Source organism: Hippocampus zosterae, chromosome 14, assembly GCF_025434085.1.
Source record: "Hippocampus zosterae strain Florida chromosome 14, ASM2543408v3, whole genome shotgun sequence".
In the NCBI taxonomy this organism is placed as follows: Eukaryota; Metazoa; Chordata; class Actinopteri; order Syngnathiformes; family Syngnathidae; genus Hippocampus; species Hippocampus zosterae.
The window spans coordinates 7179993-7196711 of record NC_067464.1 but is presented as its reverse complement, the minus strand read 5'-3'; the positions used below and the strand labels follow the sequence as shown (position 1 = coordinate 7196711).

The 16719-nt window shown below is 42.0% G+C and overlaps 1 protein-coding gene across 1 annotated transcript in view; it reads left to right on the top strand.

Annotated features, from left to right (window-relative positions):
• Positions 1-16719, top strand: part of LOC127614884 (KATNB1-like protein 1) — a 51929-nt gene that overhangs the window by 16715 nt on the left and 18495 nt on the right. The window contains exon 3 of the mRNA XM_052086329.1: positions 6663-6778. The gene's annotated coding sequence lies outside the window, so the exon portion shown is untranslated. The remainder of the gene's footprint in view (positions 1-6662; positions 6779-16719) is intronic.

The window sequence follows — 16719 nt, the reverse complement described above, 5'->3', positions numbered from 1 at the left end:
CAATACTGTCTATTACCTTGAAAAATCCAGAGTAATTATATGGGCCTGGAGCAGAATAAATACATTGAGTCACCGTTTATGAAGCTTTGGTCGCCACCATAAGCGTCATCCGAAGGGTCCGCCCTTATGAGACACTGAACATAAGGCGCAAATGAAAACATTCTAAAAATTTCACCCTGCTTCTTATAGCCGCAGATACGCTATTTATGTGCGGCAAATAAACGTGTTGTCTTACAGAAATAAAAATGTCATGGATGAGGTTCCGTCAGTCCGCCACATGATTATGGAGCATTCACAGCCAAAATAAAGTCTGTATTAGGCTTCTGAATACGTCTATTCAGTAGCTGAGTACATTACCATATTTTCAAAGGGCTGAAAAGAGAATCCGCGGACATTAGCAATTTGAAAGAATTTTAGGTAAGATCTGAGTTTTGTATACACGTCCACCGAATGGGGTTAAATTGTTTGTATTTGAGGCAATATTTGGTGCATTTTTGCTACGTCGTGTCACTGTCAAACCGCAGGTAGCATTAACCGTGCAGTGTATTACGTACACATTTTCCATTATCTAAACATCTTTTATTTGCCTCACCGCGAGTGCTAAAGCATTTTGGTTAGCATTCAGCACCTCGCATTGCTCCTAGACAGCGAGCGCAACAATTCAGTATGTCAGATTTTCTGTGTTCAGTGTTATCTATAAATTGCTTTAAATGGCTTATTTTTATTTGTTCACAGCTAGCATTTCAGAAAACAAAGCATTTCTGCCCCATGCCGGGAATTAAAACCGCATCCAAACAAACCGAACGATCATCAGTGAATCATCATTGCCATGAATCTGCACCGTGTGCCCTTTCTTGCACCCGAGCTGGAACAAATTCTTACAATCTGTTGAATGTTACATTAGTAACTGTGATTAGAGCATTTCCCTCATCTAAATAGAAGACATTTTCGGAATCATCCCATGTTTGGGATGTCTGAAAAGAATAGTCATCTGGACCGCTGGACTCATTATATGGGTGTCTGCTCGCAGTAGGAACAGTAACCGTGATGGGAATGCTGTGGCGAACCACAGCTATGACTGGAGTGAAGCTACACATAAACCTGGTTGACTTGTTTGATTCCATATTTGTTCAGTTTTTAAAGAGGACAACTTTGGGTAGTGTATACAGAATATCCTCAGACCGATTAATGGGATTTGACGCAACCGTCTTGGCTTTCCAAAGTTACTCTTTCAGTGCACATACTGTACAGTACAATACCACTTTTCTATACTAAAAAAAAAAAAAGGAAAAACAAAACCCAACACTGTTCGTTCGTTTTGTTGGAATTTTCCTGACATTCCTAATCAGTCAGACTTAGCCTTATAAGGACTTTATTGAACAGGGCAGCATCATCTCCCAAGTGTTTCAGGTTCACAGACTCACCAAAGAGGAAATGAATTTCTGTGTTTCTCGCTCATTTATCACACAGCTCAGAGTTCTTCTTCCTGCCAGCAAGGATAGCCACAGCATGCTGACATAAATCCACTTTCATTCGTGTAAAATTGCCTTAACAGCATATTTTAACACACTTGGAAATATAAGTTGCCACTATGTTCACCTTTGAATTATGATTGAATTCTGAGTTATTATGGAAGCACAAATTAATGTACCGTATTTTCTGCACTATAAGGCGCTCCAATAAATGGCCAATATTAAAACTGTTTTCATATATAGGGCATTATAAGGTAAGGCGCATAGAATATAAATTACAATAGTGGCTGCGGTTGCCTTATGCATCCAATAGAGGGAGCTACGCTAAAGGGAATACAATACAATACAGCTTTATTTATGTAGAGCTTTCACAACCGCTGCAGCTGTAACAAAGCGTTTTATAGTACATTTGAAATACTTTGTTTAAGAAATCAGAATATGGCATATTGGATTATAAAGCGTGCTGTCGGCTTTTGAGAAAATTAAATGCTTTTAGGTGCGCCTTATAGTGTGGGATATACGGTATATATTGGTTCAATCCCAAATTCCGGTAGCTCCATTTAGCAGGTATTCCGCCATCTTAAATAAAACGAATGCCAAAGAAAAGTATTTTGCCGTTCACCGCTCTTTTCAATAATTCTACTTTGACACACAAATTTGCAAAAAATAACGATAAATAAACATCTTGGAACTTGATAGATTTTTGCTTGAAGCTAGGTACATTTATTTTTAAAAACATACTGCAGGTTCAGTGAGGAGCTAGGGGTTTTTATTGGCCTTTATTGTCACTCGCAATTCATGGAAGTTGAATATTCTCTCTCTCTCACTCTCAGAAGATTTGGAGTACAACTTTATCCATTTTAGTAAGTATTGTGAGTTACAACATGCTAATTACAGTTTGTTGATATCATTGGTTTTATTGATTGATTTATTTATATCCGAATTTTGTTTCAAACGTGCACATTAAGCTCACAGCGGTTTCTTCATCTCGAACGCAATGTCATGATGTCAACCCTGTCCCTACTTCTAAAGGATAACATGCTGAGTTTTAAGGGCTTAGAAAGTGAAAGAAACGATAAACACTTGGTGAAACATTTACACTTCCATGGGCAAATTCCCAGTGAGTGAGCTAGCCAATAAAATGACTCAACTTTTTTGAGGCTGGCTCTTCCGAAATTCAACATCTGTGCAGGGAAAAGAAAAAGAAATACATTTGCACATGTTGGATGTTGAATTTCAACCCAAGTTTTAAAGCCCATTTGACAATTAAAAATGTCTAGCATGACTAAGAGCGGCAAATGAATGACAGTCCTTTTATTACCGACTATTAATGACTTGAATACAGAATAGAACCATCATCTAACAGAGTTTTCACGTCATGTTTGGAAATGATATTGCTTGCATCATACTGTGGGTCAAGATGTGGCTGTCTCAAGGGGTCTTCAACCGTGAGTTGCCTAATGAGGTGATACAATGAAAAACAGGCATTTGATTGAGAATCTCTGAGTCACGTCTGTTTCAGTAAAAGAATAATCAGATAATCAAGATTTAAATAAAGGGCCCCTGGGAAGTTACTGGCAGGGTGGAAAACCCGGATTTTGACTCATTCAAAAGACCAGTCTGCTGATTGTTTACTCTTTTTTTATGGAATGATTTCTGGTATTAATTGTACACGGTCCATTTACAGACAGATGGCAAGGGAACGGAAAGAAATACAGCGGAACCTCTTCTTACGAACGTCTCTTCATACGAAGTTTCAAATTACGAAACGTCTCAACAGGAAAATACTGTATTGCCTCTTGTTACAAAAGATACAGAAGGTAAAAAAAAACAGTTTGGACTGCTAGTCGCAGCTCCGAGTTTCCTGAACGCAACACACTTATAGCTACTATGCCATTGGCTAGTACCGAGTATGATCCTTGGCATGCCATTGGCTAAGAGGGACCTCTTCCCATACGTGTCTATGTGTAGATAGATAGATGGAACCAATGATAGCATTTACATGGAAAACAGGTCGCTCCTTACAAAATTTTTGAGTTTAGAAATTTCTTCCAGAATGAATTTTGTAACCATTGGTACCATTGTGTGGGCGTCCCGGTAGTCCAGTGGTTAGCACGTCGGCTTCACAGTGCAGAGGTACCGGGTTCGATTCCAGCTCCTGCCTCCCTGTGTGGAGTTTGCATGTTCTCCCCGGGCCTGCGTGGGTTTTCTCCGGGTGCTCCGGTTTCCTCCCACATTCCAAAAATATGCATGGCAGGCTGATTGAACACTTAAATTGTCCCTAGGTGTGAGTGCGAATGGTTGTTCGTTTCTGTGTGCCCTGCGATTGGCTGGCAACTGATTCAGGGTGTCCCCCGCCTACTGCCCGGAGACAGCTGGGATAGGCTCCAGTACCCCCCGCGACCCTAGTGAGGATCAAGCGGTTAGGAAGATGAATGAATGAATGAATGAATGGTACCATTGTAAATGGAGAAATGATATGTTGGGCAGTAAAAATGTGATGTCAGTGGATCTCAACTCTTTGTAGACCAAAACACATACTCTGAACCCGACTGCAGAAAAACTGAAAATGATGAGGTTATTTGGCCAAACGGTCTTACAGTTCTGCACGAAAATACTGCTCATAAGCAAAAGCTCAAATCTCTCCCAAAGCTGCTCATGCATTCTTAAAAGCGAGATCCCTCTCCCATAAAACGAGCCAGTGATCCGTCAAATGAAAATACAATCAGATTGACTGCATTTTGCGCCAGATTTCCACTGGACATACAAAATGGGGCCCACCCATGTCAGAACGGCAGGTGCAAAGCAGTGCCATCAAAGTGTAAACATTTTTGAAATGCCATCGTGACAGATCGTTGATTAAGCTATACAATTTTGGAGCTTCTGAAAGATGTAGCGTAACGGTGGACTTGCAGTCAGTCACAGAAGGAGTCATGCTACGTCACCTGTTATGAAACTCATTTCAACTCTGCATTTCCATGCGTCTGGGTCATTTCAGCGCCCCCGTGACAGGTGGTGCTGGGCTCTCCAAAATCAGTTTTGCAGCTATAACAGAATAATAATTAGCATGATTGATCGAAAAAACGTTTCAGGTCAGGCTTACTCACTGTACTTGGAATGCCAGAGGGAAAAGATCAGTGACCAGAACAAAAGAAAATCACGCACACAGCCCATGCAAATGCGAGATACGTATCTACACGTACCGACAAATGGACGTTTCCCCCACTTCAAGTCAAAGTCAGCAAAACGGCTGACTATTCGGAGTCATTATTATACAAAGTTTTCAGTGCAAAGTTTTGCAGGATGACAAATACTTGGAGCGAGTCAAAGAAAACAAAGCATGACTTTAATGCAGTTGCTGGCCCCCCAATCGGCGCCATGGATTCTGTTTAATATAACTCGGCAATGTTTGTTTTCCTTCCACTAACACTTTCAATTCCATCAAACTTCATTTAGCGCTTGCACCGCTCTCCTAAATGTTCCGTGGTACTCACCATCAGCGCAAGGATAACTAAATCTTAAAATCCTCTTTAAAGATGGCGACGGATGCTACTTTGACACCTGCCAATTGTGCGTGCAGACCAAGCGAGTGAAAATGCAATTCCGCGCCCGCTGTTTGGAATCTCAGAAAAAGACGGCACTCGTTGTAATGAAACACGCCCACCAACCGTATGTGTTGTCCATGAGCCTTAACAGCTCATTTAGGATAGTTCCTAAATTAATCAATTCATCATTAAGAATTCTGTTGGATGCTGTGGAATCCTTTCATTCATTCATTCATTCATCTTCCGAACCGCTTGATCCTCACTAGGGTCGCGGGGGGTGCTGGAGCCTATCCCAGCTGTCTCCGGGCAGTAGGCGGGGGACACCCTGAATCGGTTGCCAGCCAATCGCAGGGCACACAGAGACGAACAACCATCCACGCTCACACTCACACCTAGGGACAATTTAGAGTGTTCAATCAGCCTGCCACGCATGTTTTTGGAATGTGGGAGGAAACCGGAGCACCCGGAGAAAACCCACGCAGGCCCGGGGAGAACATGCAAACTCCACACAGGGAGGCCGGAGCTGGAATCGAACCCGGTACCTCTGCACTGTGAAGCCGACGTGCTAACCACTGGACTACCGGGCCGCCCTTGCTGTGGAATCGATTTTTTTAATAAAACAGGTGATTCAGTCTTAACTCGTTTGCTAGCTACAGCCGACATCATAACGTCATCTGGAAGTTGAGCAACCTCCACTGCGACTTTATGAGTACAAGTTCAGAACGTTAAAAGACGTTTTCTTCCATCCTTTCAGAATCGATTCAAAAAAGCCCCCCCACCTACTCCACCCCATAAATGAGGGAGGAAATCTTGCCGAAATGTGCATCGCTACAAATAATCACAGACAGAGCAACAAATAGTCGTAATCATCTCCGAATGAACAAAAGTATTGTTAAATTTTACGATGACTAGAGTGCACACAAAGCTACCGCGTTCATCTCATCACTTGAACTCTCTTTATTAAAAAAAAAAACATTTTCACTTTCTGTGGTCGGTTACATAATATGACAATAGGTGAGATCGAATATGAAATCAGTACAGTCCTTCGTGTGTATGTGTGTGTGTGCGTGTGTGCACGCTTTCAGAGATAACATCTACATTGTTTGAAAAAGACGCTTCAGATTATTTTGTTTAAGATTATGTATTTAGCACTCCAAGGGACACCGTTTTTTTTCTTTTCTTTTGCTTTTTCCACCTTGCTGCTCAGTAATTGCCTTTATAACGACTACACAGTGTCATCTGCAACCGTTTTTCCAATGTTGATTTGCACATCAAGGCCTCCATATTTTCCCCCTGACGACAAAAACCGAGGCGTGATTTGAGTTTTAGACTCAGTGGCAATGATTTTAAGCGCGCGATGTTGGCTGACGACGCTTTTCCTTCCATTTTTCGCCAATCTGTTGTTTCATTCACCTCCTCGCATGATTTGGCTGTAAAAAAACATCTGCGGTTCTCTTTGCAAGAACAATAACGGGTTTGTTTGGATTAACAAACAACGGATTTTTCTGCTGCGCATTCTCGCCAGCCATACCAAACATTCCAGCCACCACCATTGAGAAATCCGATGAGGCTTTCAGCATACACACAACGTCACAGCCAAGTCCGTTACGTAATTGAAAGCCCGTACTTTCTTGGACTTCCACAGTGGCTATCCCCGTCAGCCGGACAAAATACGAGGACCACTGCTGCCATATAAGGGCAAAGTTTCAGTGTCGTCACAGAAGTTCTCACAATCTGAAGACGCCCTCCCCCGGATTGGTGGTATGTACATGGAAAAAATGACTGCGCTTTTCAGCTTTCTTTTATCAGAGACGCCATGTGTGTGTCTTTGTTGTTTGTCGGCAGCTGTGTCCTCGTTTGGGTTTAAAGGAGGTGACGGCACGAGTGCTTTCCATCAGTGTATGTGCCCTTTCATTAGTCCAAGACTCTACGGCATGTGTGTCAAACTCAAGGCCCGGGGTCCAGATCGGGCCCATCACATCATTTTCTGTGGCCCGCTGAAGCAAGTCAAAGTTGTCAGCTTTCATGATCCTTGCTAAAATCGCAGCCAAAATTTCAAATTCTACTAAAACTCTCATTACAGTAACATAAACAATATGTGAATAAACATTTATTCTTGACTTCTTTATATGGTTTCAGTCATAACGGCCCACCAAGGTAAATGGTAACTAATATGTGGCCTGGGACAAAAATGAGTTTGACACCCTTGCTCTAAGCATTAGAACCTTGGAGATTCTTTTCAAGCACTAGGTCACTGATGAGGTTTTGTACTTACATAAACACATTCAACCTAGGTCAGTTTAATCTGAGCACACACATCTTTGTTTAAACCCCCCACCCCAAAAAAAACATTATTTGTGTCATACATTTTTTTCTCAATTTATTAGAAGGTTTGAGAGTCTGTTTGTATGATAATAACATCTCAGCTAACATGTCTTTACATAAACCAATTTTATTATCTTATCCATGCATAAAAGTATGCAGTTGAATACGAAGTTATTTATAGGCATATTTTGACTTCAAGTCATGTGGTGAATGAGTGTTATTGTGACTTTTCCAGAGGTGGCTTTCTTCAAGCTTCCATTTGGCTGAAGTAGCCTGATAGATGGTTGTTTCTTTGATCTTTTACGAGGAAATTGTTACAACGTTGGACTGAGGTCTAAGAAGACTTTTTTTAAAAATGCTCGTCTATGTGAGGACATTGGAGCCTGAGTCATATTGCCTGCGGTAGCTACTGAGATGCGCTTACATTATATTGGATTCATCCAATGTTGATGACGACTGAATGTCTTTCCTCAGAAGCGAGAGGCAGATAAATTCCGGATGTTTATCATTTGGAATCATCTTCACAGACATAAACACGCTGTCGTGACTCCACAGACTCTCAGCTGTGACTTTGAGCATTAAAACTAACATCTGCGACAAACGGCATCAGCGCGGAATGCAGATTGGTGGATGACTTCATTAAATAAGCAGTAAAGTATCTCTGATTGTGTCAATACTGGTTGAATGTGTTCTATGCGGCCGTACGGTGTGTGGACGATTGAGGATCTTGTCATCCATTTTGGAACATTTGGGGCACAGATAACGTCAAAAATGACATGACTGCATTGCTAAAATGTCAATCAAGTTTAACCGGACTCAGTTTTGCTTTTAAGCTGGCGTATGTTTTACCATGCCGGCGTCCCATAACACAATGCGATTGTGGATGTGTTGAGTACAGAAATAGCACCTTGTGGTCGAAATTTATTTTACTTTGTACAAAAACCCAAACCAAGGACCATTTTCTAATGGTTACATGCCAAGGATGAAAATCTTGTCAAATGCTCGTCCCAAGTAGCTAATTAGTCGAGGTCAAGCGGGGTGTTAAAGGTAGCCTGCGTCATCTTGTCATTGATTCTGAATGGCCAATTTGGAGAAGTAAGAGCAAAGGTTAAAACTCCAACAATAGCATTTTGTACTAATTGTAAAATGATTCAGAGTAGACTTGTTGAGACACGTATGGCAGGCGTTCCGGTCGCCAAGCATTTAGAAAATGTTTGGAGCTCTGCAGCGTCGGCAGGATATATCTGACTGGGCAAATACTTTTTTTTTTGTAATGATCCGCGCAAGGCCGGGCAAGTTAAATGGTGGTCCAAGTGCGTCATGGTTTTCAACTTTCTTAAAGTGTCAACAGTTAATTATTTAGCTTGAAAAATTCCTCGACTCTGCGGCAGGGAATCGGCAGATTCAAAGAAAAAAAACTGAAAATTGAACAAACAAGTGTCAAACAATGGCCCGCCGGGAAAATTCGATCGAGCCATGTATTATGATCAAAAAGAAAAGTACAAATTGAATTAATTTTTTTTCGTAAGTGTGAAAGGGGCCATGGAGTTGGCAGCGTCTGCTCTTTGTCTGCAGGGTGGGAGCCGATTTCCCTCCCTCACTTTCTTTGCTTCTCCCCGTTGGGGTAGAAATGAGTCAGTCAGCAGCTGGTCTCCATCGAGCAATATCACTCAAGACTCTCCACACAAGCGCAGCTGGCCGATCATTACAAAGTGACATCACTTCCCCTTTGCCCATTTACGGATAGCTACCATGGTCGTGTTAAACGAAAAAAAAACATCAAATGTGGTCCCCGAGTAAAAGCATTTGCCAACCCCTGCATTAGAGGCTAAATGTGTCACAATTATAAATGATATACTGTATATCCACACTCTATTTTTTATTTTCGGTTCTTACCACCGGCCACCACGGCCAAGACACGTTTTGTGTACGACAACACAGGGGAGGGGACCGTTTTATTTGGCCTTGAGATCTCTTGAGATATGTGATTGTTTTTGTCCAGTTTTGACAGCTAACAGTTTTATCAGAGCTGAGCTTCTTTTGGGGGACCCATGGGGCTTTCTGGGGGGTGGGGGGTTTATGAAAAATATTTATGGTTAAGCCTATAATGATACAGTATCAACAATTGTGTGATACTGTATCACTCAAGCATGCAAACATGAGCTCACTGTGCAACCAAACTTCCTCCTCCTCCTTGTTCTCCTGGGCAATCCGCCCCCGTCAGGGACTCCCCCCCCCCCCCCCCCCCCATCATCATCATCATCATCATCATAATGCGATTATTGTTATTGTTGTTTTAAGTTAACTGAAACAAATATCAGCCAACTGTAGCCCGAAGAAGCAAGTCTCCTTCTAGTGTGAGTCATGTGACTCCTGTTTTCCATCGATAGTTGTCTGACCGGAGAAAGTAAAGCTGCGTACAGGGTTTGATTTTGGCTCCGGCCTTCCTGTGTGGAGTTTGCATGTTCTCTCCGTGCCTGTGTGAGTTTTCTACGCGTACTCTACTTTCATCCCACATTCCCAAAACATGCACGGCAGGTTAATTGAACACTCAAAATTTTCCCTAGCTGTGATTGTGAGCATGAATGGTGAATGGTGCGTTTGGCTGGCAACCAGTTCAAGGGCAAGCTCCAGCACACCTGAGACCCTCGTGAGGATAAAAGGATTAGAAAATGAATGGATTATGGATGGATTATTCAAGGATTGGTTCGTTAGTTTTGGCCCTCACAATATTTGACTGCTGAATAAACTCAAGAAACTCCAAAAAGTAAAACCGCCGACTCAAGCCAGCTGCACTTTGCCATGTCGTCGACTTTGTTTTGCCCCTTAAGAGCAGGAACTCCGAGCAAATGCTTATTATATTTTTGTTTTATTGGATAGCTGAAAAATGTTTAATGAAAACAAAAGGGAGTCGCCGTTTTTTTGTGTGCCCAAGGCCGTGAATCACACACCAGTGGATCCCATGATTGAATGTTAAAAACCGCTGTGTTTATTTTTCCCATTCCACTCGCCGAAAGGACAGGCAGCGCAGCTCTCCGCCTTGGTCCAGCTCGCCTTCCTTCCACTTCTCCTTCTCAAGAAGCTTTTTGCCTCGTGCAGCTTATTAGTGGGGTTCCAGTGGAATCTCCTTGTCCCTTCTGTTTGCAGGCATGGCAGTGCAGACGTGAGTTGGAGCTGTCACTGCCCACTGTCACTTTACCCGAAGACAGCCCATTCCGCTTGATGTTTATCCACATGTCTCAGTGGAAAATAGCGCCTGAATTCTTGGAGACAGGCGGATCTGTCTCCATCCTCTTTTATGCTTTTAGGCAGTATTAGTGGGCCGGCCCAACGTTTTTTGGGGTTTTTTTTGTTTTTTTTGTTGCTTTTCTTCATCTGGCCTCATTTTTCAAAACAAAACAAAGCAAGTGGAAAGAAGGGGTTGTATTCCGACTCCCGGAGAATGTAATTACATCTCTGCACTGCGCTAAATTGTTGCTTTTTGTCACGTAATAAGTCCGCGGGATTCAGTGGCAACATTTGCATCGGGTCATAGAGTGTAATTGGGCACTCTTTAAGCCACTACATTCACTTTTAAGACTGCGCACATTGACACCGAACACACTCTTAATACCCTATTAAACATTTAATAGAGCATAACAGGGCACAGTCATCCGTGTTCAATCTCGCATATCGTCATTAGGGTTACAGGTGAGGCTATAGCTTCCCCCGGCTAACTTTGTCTTTAATTCATTATTCCTGTTTTGATGCGCAATCTTTATATTCAAATTAGAATCCCTGCACTGTGGGTAAATTCACCAACGGAGACAAAACTGCGTGCAATGCTCGATTTCAAGCTGCGGAGGAGCTTTTGAGTCAAGTATGGTGCAGGCCAAAAGAGGTTTACATAACGTCAATTGTGGGAGATTCCGTTACATCCTTGCAGATCTGTTATGTGATCCTCCTGGAAGCATTTTTGGACTCAATAAAACACTGACTTTGAAACAGGAGCTCAGAACCTTCAGAGAGAAATGTTGCCGTCCTAAAGCGTGCTAGGGGTGGTCAGTTGCTATAAAGGGAAAATGATGACATTCCCAGTCAGTTATAAAATATACTTGAACATTCTGCTGCTAGTCAATAAAAATTGAATGTTCATGGAATACAACCCTAGTAGGGCTTTGAATTAGTGGAGCCCAGAGTTAAAAGCAAATATGCTGAAGCGGCATTTAGCTGTTCTGCTGCATGAAAATGAAATAATCTGCCAAGCGAAAAAAGGTGCCTTTTTAATCATACCTACGAAGGAGGACTTTTAACTTCTGAGGGGACAGCGGTTACGACAGTGGACACCTTATCATGTTATCAGGTTACATGGTGCATGAAAGGGTTAAAGCATTTTAGTCATCTGTTGTTCCAAAATCCTGTCCTTACACTTTTCGTAATTTTAGTAAGCTACTTTTCATTTATTTACTTTGCTTTTCAACATATTTTAGTTCTTTTGTATTTTTGTTTCTTTTCAATGACTGTACTCTTCCAAAGTTGTAAACCAAACAAATGCTGACATTAAACTCTCAACAACATCAATCAAATCCAATGTTGGTCTCTCTTTCTGTTCAGCAATTCGAATACTTCCTTTGTATGTTGCAATTTCTCCAGTTTGAAGTGCGTTCCACATGTCTGGCTTCGGTATTTGTGATTGTGTGACATCAACACTGCTGTATTCAATTTGTGTTGAGTTGTTGAGTGCTAATACCAGCTGATGATTTCCCTCAGCGACTACTTCAAGTAAATATTTTCACTCGTCAGTTGAGCATCTTTGGGAAACACTTGACCAAGAATTTATTAAACGACTCATCTCTATAGACCACTCTTGTGAGCAGCCTTGAAAACAAACCGATTTTTGCCAATTTTTCTCCTTTCGCACTTCTCCAGCTTTAATGGAACACAAAAAGTGCTGATTAATTTCCAAACATGCTTTTATGTGTTCGCCAGAAACGATTATTGCATGCTGTAAACACTTTCTTGGGTTTGACCCTTTGTCACGCAAACTGCCAAGAAGCTGCCTTGGCGGCCATTTTATGATTTACTGAGGTCAGTGTGAAATTGAGGGTGGATATAAAATTGGTATCAGGAGTCATAAATCATAAATCAGATTTCAGCTATACAGTAATGCGAACAAATATGTGGCCTTGACACTTCAAACTTTCTTGTTTCATCAAACAATGTAAACGTGAACTTGGTCAACATGTGAACTTCACTTTGAAAGCACTGACCTTATCTCGACACGATATAAATAAAAAAAAATTAAATAGTTTTCCAATTTTATGACAAACTGCAGCCTCTAGTACACGGTGATATTGATTTAAATTTGATTAAATGTTCAGTCTTGTTGGCTACTGAGCTTAGAGTATTACATTATCAGCGGGTGCAAAGTAAGAAGGTCTGGGAGACTAGAAGCGTCACAGAAAGGAATCAGACATTTATCGGTCTGATCCTGTGTCAAAATTGTGTGAGTTTTGCCATTCAGCTCCTTATTAGAGAATAAGAGTAGTGAATTAATGAATAGTTTGCATGTGCATTCAAATCTTTCGAGGTGAATTAAATCCTCCTGTCATGATTCCTCCATTCTCTGTTCTGCTTATTCCCACCAGTAGTGCATTTTAGGTTCACTCTAAAATTGTGAAGTATCATTTCCTTTTTGTGAGAACTCTATTTAAAGCATACCCAAGTGGCTAGAACCCCACTATTTTTCATAGCAGGTACAAGTGTGTTGAGCAAGGTAGCGAGCTAGCTATGTTTAGCTATGTTTAGTTAGCTTTCGTGTGACTTTTAGGAGTACTTTCACACTGGGTTATACCCAGAAACCCAATGACAAAGCGAAGGAAGTAGCTCCAAGTTCATCAGGATAGTAACACGAAAAGCATTTGTGGCATTGTGACAAAAGAAAAAGAAAAATATGAGGTCATTTCTTTTAAGCCTGGTCTCACTTGAGGCCTTTCCCGCTCAGGAAATCATCACACACTCCATTACAATATTCAGCAGTGGCCAATCCAAAGCAATGAGTCAGTGAAGTTGCTGTTAATGAGCACTTCAGCTAAATTGAGACAAACTTTACAAAATGGTTGAATGGAGATGGACAAGTTTTGGCATCTGCTTCTTTGCTCTCCTGTTGCCATCATCTTAGAAAATATGACTATTGGAAACCCAGTGGATGAAAAACACCTTCGGCCCATCATCTGGTCTTCTTTAACAGCCAACAGTCGTCTTTGTGTCATGCTTCGAATTAATAGACGGTGTTATCATTTTTTTATTGTTATTGTTGGACTTATTAGCATTTTTTAACCTTATGAAGAAGTCAGGTCTCTCCCTTCCAAGAGCAACAGTCTACACATGACAATTCTCAATAGAGCTGACAATATTAAATAATTTAGGATCATTCATGGTTCAGTGGCGAATGGGAGTGCTTGGACTGGATATGCGGCAGAGGGACACATTTTAGTTGGTGGAATTGCAAATGACTTTTGATCTGTTCACAAGTTGTTTGTCATTGTTGACCATGTGCATGGGAATGTGAACAATCCCAGGACTGACCATTGGGAGGAGAGTGGGAATGAGATGAGGAAGCAGATGCTTTTGAGTCAGGCAGCACAAAAGGATGACTCACACCGATCTGATTGACTGCTGTTTGAATGTATCAGCGGTGTAAAAATGGACGGAATTGAAGCCCCACATCTGCGCAGTTGACAGGAGCGTTGTATTGATGAATTACGCTCATTAAAGCCCAACGTCACATGAGCGCAAATGTTCCCCTGATGGTCTTTTTGAATCGGAATATGAGGATGACGATTGTTATACAAGGTACAAACAATGTCTGAGCCCAATAGTAAGTTCATCACAGGTACTATTAGTCACACTTGATACTGTTATTTCCCTCCAGTCTTGTGGACAGTTGTAATGCACATCCCACGCCATCTGTTATCCATATTCAGACCTGTCAATTTGCACCCATTGTTGAAAACTAACTGCCAAATGCGACTACACCATTAGCACATTTGCATTTCATTATCTCAATGTGGACAGCACAGTGATTGACTGGTTAGCACGTCCTAACAGTGCAGAGGTGCAGGGTTCAATTCAAGTTTGCATGTTCTCCCTGTGTCTGTGTGGGTTTTCTGCGGGTACTCTGGTTTCCTCACACATTCCAAAAAACATGGATGGCAGGCTAATGAAACACTAAATTGTGCCGGGATGTGATTGTGAGTATGAATGGTTGTGTGCACTGCGATTGGATGGCAACCAGTTCAGGGTGTCCCCCGCCTACTGCCCGAAAACAGCTGGGATAGGCTCCAGCACCCCCCGCGAACCTTGTGAGGATAAGGCGGATCGGAAAATGGATGGATGGATGTATTACATGATTTCGAGTGACAGCAAAAAGTCCGCAAAGAAGTCATTTTAAAATAAAAAGGAAAACTTTAACATACAAAGTACGGTATTTAGTCAGTAAGCGGATATCGGCAAGCTAAAAAAAACGAGCCTCTTCACAACAAAAGTTACCTCACAACACTTTGGAGTTGGTCTGGAACCACACTCATCTCACATAAAAGCAACTTGAACTTTTGAATGAAGGGCAGAAGATCAAAAATGCAAAACTGGACCAAGAGTTGCTCGTTTTGTATTGACAGTGCCGAATAAAACTAAGCTGGATCTATTGCTGTCCTGAAATTGAGTGGCCCCTTCTTTGACCTGTTCGTTGCCCTTTCATGTTTCCTGGATCAAATGACACAGAATGACTGAAACAGCAGTGTCTGTACATGAGCCTTTTAAAGAAACAAAAACAAAAAAGTATCTTATTAAAAACGGTGTAGCGGAAATCTGAGAAAAGTAGTTGCGTCTAAAATAGTTTTCACACTTTTTGGGTGAGAGATCATGTGACCAGTACACAGACGGAAAGTGCTAGACCATACACAAGATTAGCTTCTCATCTTCATGTTAAACCCATCGACCCCATCATAGATACTGGTCCCAGCAGGAAAAGCTAATATTAGACACTGAGGAGCTGTCAAATGTCTGTTTAGGATGAAAAGATGAGTTGCTGACACAATTTATTTCCCACACAGCCCCTTTTCAACTTCAGATTTATTGCGTGTTTCAATTCGGCAGCGCGGTAGTGTCTGAGGTCTTCTCACGCCATAAGAAATATATCTATTTTTTTCTTGCCGGGAATCAACCTGTTTGCTCCTTCACAGTACGCGCAGGCTCACAATTGAAAACATATTACGAAAGCTCGCGTTTGAATTCATCGGAGGAGTGCTGCCGCAGCTGCGACAAACGGGGAATGACCTTTGAGATAAAGTGAAACAGATTTCTGTAATCAGACACTCAGTGGCTTTCCTTTCACGGCAATCACACAAAAGACAGCAGCCAGTGTCTCCCTGCTCTGTCCAAAAAGATTTAATCGTCTTCTCTTCGAGGTTGGAAAGTGAAGGAACCTGGAGGTGCTGCGACGTCTTAAATCATCAATTGGTGCGTGTCCGTGTTTTCTCCTTTTTCTTCCTCCAACCATGCCACACAGTGTATCGCCTTGAATCGTTCTGTATTGAGACATGTGCAGACCCATACAGCTCATATCGGGCGAAAGCCGGAAGACGCCCTGAACTGGTCGCCAGGCAGTAGCACGGCACACAGAGACAAACAACTAGCCGCATCTCACATCCACACCATCACTGAACGTCGCCTGCACACAAGACAGGCGAGTGTACCAGAACACCATCAGTGACGTCTCATTATGGTTAATTTGAAGCTCTGAATCATCAAACTCAAGGCCTGGGGCCGGTTTTGGCCTGTCACATTATTTTATGTGGACCATGAAAGCAAATCAAACATGTAAACTTTTGTGATGCTTGCTAAAATGCATCCATCCATCCATGTTTTGATCTGCTTTATCCTCATATGCGTCGCGGGGCATGCTGGAGCCTTTCCCATCTGTCTTTGGGGAGTAGGCTTGGGACACCCTGAACCAGTTGCCAGCCAATCGCAAGGCACACAGAGACGGTCAACTATCCGCACTCACATTGACACGAGGAACAATTTACAGTACCTGTTTTTGGAATGTGGGAGGATACCGGAGTACCCGGAGAAAAACCCACACAGGTATGAGGAGAACATGCAAACTCCACACAGGAAGGCCGCAGCCAGGATCAAACGCATGACCTTTGCACTGTGAGGTCGGCACGCTAGCCGTTGGTCCAATGGGCTGCCGCTTGCTAAAATCTCGAGCAAAATGTAAAATGATCATATGTAATAAATAACAGACATATTGTAATCATTTTCTTGTTCCCAAACTCCTCATTACAGTAATTTTAAGATTAAGTTGACGAAACCGCGATCCTTGACTTCTTTAT